The following is a 6107-nucleotide window of genomic DNA, read 5'->3' on the forward strand; positions in this document are numbered from 1 at the left end:
GAAACCCTGACTAAAAAAAAAAAAAAAAAAACAAGGCAAAAGACTCACCAAGGAATGACACACAAAGTTGATCTCTGGACTACACACACACACACCTAGAAACTGTGAATGTTTCCCTTTGCTACCAAAGGTTTTAGCTTGCCAGGTATAGTCCTGTCCAATCTACCAGGAACCCCCCCCCCTCTGATGCTATTTAATTTCTTTTTCAGCTCTTTGAGATATGACTGGAAAAGTCTCAAAACTCTTGTACACATTTTTGTAGGGTCACATCAGTGTTATGTTCTTGGGTGTGTCTTAGCCTTTCACGGAGATCCTTTTCTTTCATTTATTTCCTTGCTGAGTCTGCATTAAAACCCTAATAAACCCCAACCTGCTTCGTGCTGGCCTGTCCCAAAATTGTTTTCTACAGCATAGTCGAGACTCCCAGCTTCTTGGATGCAGCAGAAGGATGGACCCTGCTTTCCCAGCCATTCGTTCTGTTACCCCGTGTCTTTTTATTGGGGAATTGAGACCACTGATGCTGAGATTTATCAATAAGCAGTGTTTGTTTGATTTCCGTTCTTTTGTTGTAGTGAGGAGTGTGTGTGTATGAAAAATTGGAGAGATCTCTTAATAGCAACTTAATCGCATGCCTGAAGGCCCTAGAACAAAAAGATAAAATCACATCCAAAAGGAGTATTTCACCCAGGGCTGAAATAAATAAAAGGAGTAGATAGCAATAAATAATCAAACCCAGGGCTGAAATCAATAAGATATAAAATAGAAACAAACAATACAAAGAATGAATAAAACAAAAAGTTGGCTCTTTGAGAAAATCAGTAAGATTGACAAACTTTTAACCAAATTAACCAAAATGTACAGAGACAAGATACAAATTAACAAAATTAGAGATGAAAAGAGTGTCACAACAGACACAGAGGAAGTCCAGAGAACCATGAGGACATACCATTCTGTAAAAACCTGTATTCCACCAAGTTGGAAGATCTAAAAGAAATGAGTAATGTTTTCAATACTACCACTTACCAATGTTAAATCAAGATCAGGTAAACCATTTAAACAAACCTCTAACCCCTAAGAAAATAGAAGCAGTCATTAGTAGTCTCCCAACCAAAAAAGTCCAGGCCTGTGTGGTTTTAGTGCAGAATTCTATCAGACTTTGAGAGAAGAGTTTACACTAGAACCCCTCGAATTATCCCACAAAATAGAAGTAGAAGGAATATTGTCCTAGTTCATTTTATGAGGTCACAGTTACATTGATACCCAGACCACATACATATCCAACAAGGAAAGAGAATTACAGTCCAATTTCTCTTATGAATATATATGTAAAGACTTTCAATAAAATCCAAGAACACATCACAAAGGTCATCCACTGTGATCAAGTAGGCTTCATCTCCTAGACACAGTGATGGTTCAATATTCATAAATCAAGAAACATAATCAATCACATAAACAGGTTGAAAGATAAAAACCATACGATTATCTCATTAGATGGAGAAAGGGCCTTTGATAATATCCAATACCCCTTCAAGAAGATAGAAGTCATGGAGAGATTATGAGTACAAGGGACATATCTCAACATAATAAAGAAAGTTTACAGCAAGTATAGCCAATATCAACTTAAATGGAGAGAAACTCAAGGCAATTTCACAAAAATCAGCAACAAGGCAAGGTTCTCCACTCTCTTCACATTTATTCAATATAGTTCTTGAAGTCTTTGCTAGAGTAATAGGACAACTGAAGGAGATCAAAGGGATACAGATTGGAAAGAAAGAAATCAAAGTATCTTTATTTGCAGGTGATATGAAAGTATGTAATGATGAGGTAAGCAGGCCTGCTTTGCGTCCCGCCTGGCTCCTGCACGGCTGACTTTACATCCGAAATAACAGCACACAAATTGTATTCTTTTAAACACTGCCTGGCCCATTATATCTAGCCTCTTCTTGGCTAACTCTTATCTTGATTAACCCATTTCTAATAATCTGTGTAGCACCACGAGGTGGTGGCTTACCGGGAAAGATTCAGCATGTCTGACCTGGCGGCTGGCTCCATTTTGTCTGCCCTGGAGAGGAGAGGCATGGTGATTGCCTAACTTCCCTTCTTCCTAGCATTCTGTTCTGTTTACTCCACCCACCTATGTTCTGACCTATCAGGCCAAGCAGTTTCTTTATTAATTAACCAATGAAAGCAACAGATAGACAAATGACCCTCCCACATCAAAAGTATACATATGTGACCCTAAAAATTCCACCAAGAAACTCCCACAGATGATAAAACATTTCAGCAAAGAAGCTGAATACAGAATTAACTAAAGAACATTTGTAGTCCTCCTATATACAAATATCAATGGACTGTGTAGCATGACTTCTAATTGTTATTAATAATAAAAACCCAGAGTCACATATTAGGGGGTAAAAGCTGAGAGATCAGAGAAGCAAAGGAGCCAGCCACTAGAGAGTTCTTATCTCTACCAAAGCTCAGACAAAAGGGGTGATCCTGTCTTTACGAAACCTCAGACTGCATCCTCAGACTGAGTCCTCAGATTGGATGGAGGTTCTATCTCCTCCCGCCTTATATTCCTCTCTCCACTCAGCCATATCTCTTCCTGTCTCAGCCTCCCTAGTGCTGGGATTAAAGGTGTGAACCACCACTGCCTAGTTTCTATGGCTAACTAATGACTTAATTCTGCACTCTGATCTTCAGGCAAACTTTATTTGTTAGATTACAAACAGGACTGATTACCTCAGAAATACCTTGGGGTTAGAGCCAGAGTTGGAGGACGCCAAGGCAACAAGGCCTTTTGAACACAGCAGGATATGAATTGACAGGGACACAGCATGCATAAGGCCTGCACAGTTCTGCCCCAGAGAGGGTCCGAGGGCAGAAAGGAGAAATGGACACATGCCCCATTCCCTAACCCAGAAGCTTTCTCCAGTTGATAACCACTCCACTTACAAATGAGAATCTAGTTTTCTCAAAGGGAATCTCGCTAGGGAAACTATGCTTAAGGAGATAGGTAGGCCTCATGCCTAGCAGTAGATGGCTGACAGCCAATGAACTCAATGGCATCTTTGGAAGTTCCTTGTCTCATAGTGTCATGTCAGGGAATTTTCTTTTTCTTTTTTAAAGTTTTTCTCCTCACTCACCCTCTCTCTCCCTGCAGGTCCTTTGCATATACATTTTGGCTTCTGGTTTTGTGTTTGTATGGGATTCCCGAGTGTACAAATGAGTAGATCTTGGAGACCAAATCTGTTTCTTGTATCTTTTCTTGGGTTCTTTTCCGTTTGCTTGTTTAGTACTATTTCTGTGTATTTGTTTTAATTTATTATTATCATTCCTCAGAAGTCAGTTTGTTTTTCTAATGAGAGATAGAAAGGGGGTGTCTCTAGATGGGAGAGGAGGGATGGAGGGACTGGGAGAAGATGGAGGGTAAACCATAGTCAGGATAATAGGGGTGCGATGTCAGTTGTGGGTGTTGTTAGTTTCCTTTACGTGAGGGTGAGGGATCACACACACATCCTTACACTTGCCCAGCAAGCAGTCAGTGGAGCCATCTCTTCAGCTCTCAGGAGCCTCGTTCTGAACCCCAGGGGTTTGGTAAGGGCAAGAAGGGAGGCAGAATTCAGTGTGTTCTTTCAGCTTGCTGCACTCTGAAGCCGGAGTCTCTCTGTGGGAGATGCAAGGCTGGACCTGTCTGTCTGAATAATCCAAATAAACAAGTCTTCTATCACACTTCCACATTGTGAACGTAGTGACATGAGGGTGGGGGCCTGCACCTGCTCTCTGACATGTTAGGGTCCTGAAGACAGGGTCATGTCTTCGTTCCAAGCAACGCTAGAATATTTATGTGATATCAGTGTCGGTTGATCTCCTAAAACTCTTCCTACACTAGGCTTTGTTGAGACAGGGTCTAACGACCTTGAACCCCTGGTCCTCCTGCCCCTGCCTCCTGAGCGCTGGGATTACTAGGCAAGCACTCTGTTAGCTGGGCTGCATCTGCAGCCCCCCTCCCCCCTTTCTGTTGTCTGGGTGTTGGACTCTAACACGTCCTCTGAGACTCTCGGCCTCTAAATGGTGAGCGTGAGCGGGTGATCTGGATGTGTGTGCAGATGCCTTCAGACCATTGCAGGTGGTTGCTGGACTAAAGATAACCCACATTCTCCCCTTTGCACAGAGAAGAGGATGCCTGCTGTTTGCGATACCTACTCTTAGTTTGTAATTTGACTACGCCTGGAATTAATTGAAACCCAAGTGGCTGGGTACACCTGTGAGGGATTTTTCTTATTAAATCATTTGAAGCAGGAAGACCTACCTTTAATCTAAACCTTTTTTGATTGTTTTTCAAGACAGGGTTTCTCTGTGTCGCTCTGGGGGTCTTGGAACTCACGCTGTAGATCAGGCTGGCTTGGAACTCACAGATATCCGCCTGCCTCTGCCTTTCCTAGTGCTAGGCTTGAAGACATGCACCACCATGGTCCAGCTAATCTGGGTCTTTTAGGTAGGACGGTCTACCTTAAATCTGGGCCACACCTCCTGCTGGCAGCCTATATAAAATAAAGGACACAGAAGAAGCAGGCTTTTGCTCTTTGACTTCCGTCCTCACTTTTGCTGGCAAATTCATTCCTTCGCTGACGTTAAAACCTACTTCTTCAGGATTCTAAAGTATACTAAAGACCAGCCAAGGCATCCAACCTTGTGGGCTGAGCAACTATAGGAGTCTTAAACTTTCCCTTGGTAGAGAGCCATTGTTGGTCTAGCTGGACCGCAGCCTGTAAGTCACTCTAATAAAACTCCTTCACACACACACACACACACACACACACACACACACACACACACACATTATTGAATGCCAGTTTGACAGAATCTAGAATCACCTGGAAGATAAACCTCTGGAAATGTTTGTGAAGACGTTTCTAGATTGAATTAGTAGAGTTAGTTGAGCTCACTCTAGGAAAGGAACAACATCCCCGGGGTCCAGCAATGCCCTGGGACCTTGTTGCCCTGTTGCCAGGGTCCCTTTGTGGCCAATAAGGAGAAACCAGAGGCAAAGGACAGCTGGGCCATCCTCATCCCCAGAGCTGAGGGAGGGGTGACAGTTCATGACAGACCCAGAATGGCATCCAACCCTGCTGTGGAGAACAGGCATGGCTTTCAGAGGATGGAAGGTTGTTAATGCCAGCTCCCGGTCTAAGTTATGGGTCCCAGAGACACAGTTGGCAGCTCAGTTGTTCTTTAGGCTCCCTGCGAATTTCCAGCTGAAGAAGGGGCACGAGTACCATTTCTGATGCCCACAGAGTGAGTAGGTTTTAAATGAAAACAGATGTATTGGGCTGGGGGTGTAGCTCTGTTGGCTGAGTGCTTGCCTAATGTACACAACCCTGGCTCCTATCCACAGCGTCACGTAAATTAGGCCTGGTGGTTAACCCCAACATTTGGAAAGCGGACACCAGAAAACCAGCAGTTCGAGGCTGTTCTTCCATATGGATTGGGTTTGAGAATCAACCTGGCTAACAAGAGAGCCTGTCTCAGAAAGAAATGGATGAATGAATTGGTAAATAAATAGTTTTAGTTTGGTCCTGGCTTTGTGCCAAAATTGAGAGCAGCATGTCATGGTATCGTTGTGGAGTCCCCAAGTGGTGCCTGTGGTCAGCTGGTGCCAAACACCCCGTGTGGATGCGGATGTGCCTGCATGTATATGTTTTTATATCTCTCCTTTCCTATAAATCCAGGAGGATTCCTGCCTGAGTCTGTGCCTGCATGTATATGGCTTCTAGCTCTCTCTGTTCCTATGAATCCAGGACGATTCCTGCCCGGAGTCTCCTCCCCGTGACAGCATCAAACCCTACTCCATTCCCAAGGCCCCATCTCTAACCACTAGAATGGGATTAAGTTGCCTCCTGATGTGTTTTTCACAGTTGGGGTTAATGTCACCACAGGAAGCCTGGGAACCAGCCCTCGCCTTGTTGGATGGTCACTTTACTGGCCGGTAATGCTCACTTTTCTTCCTCCTATTCCTTTCCACTGCACTTGAAATTTAGAAACACACTTAAAAAGCAAATAAACAAAGCAAAAAGAGACACAAACCAGCCCACCACACAGGAAGT

At 43.6% G+C, this 6107-nt stretch overlaps 1 long non-coding RNA gene across 1 annotated transcript in view; it reads left to right on the forward strand.

Annotated features, from left to right (window-relative positions):
- Positions 1 to 5560, forward strand: part of LOC126514381 (uncharacterized) — a 14999-nt gene extending 9439 nt beyond the window's left edge. Inside the window, exon 3 of the long non-coding RNA XR_007595562.1 lies at positions 5399 to 5560. This is a non-coding gene — a long non-coding RNA (uncharacterized lncRNA). The remainder of the gene's footprint in view (positions 1 to 5398) is intronic.
- The last annotated feature ends 547 nt before the right edge of the window (positions 5561 to 6107 follow it).

This window comes from Alexandromys fortis, unplaced genomic scaffold, assembly GCF_014885135.2.
Source record: "Alexandromys fortis isolate MF-2015 unplaced genomic scaffold, M_Fortis_MF-2015_v1.1 scaffold_144, whole genome shotgun sequence".
Taxonomy (NCBI): Eukaryota; Metazoa; Chordata; class Mammalia; order Rodentia; family Cricetidae; genus Alexandromys; species Alexandromys fortis.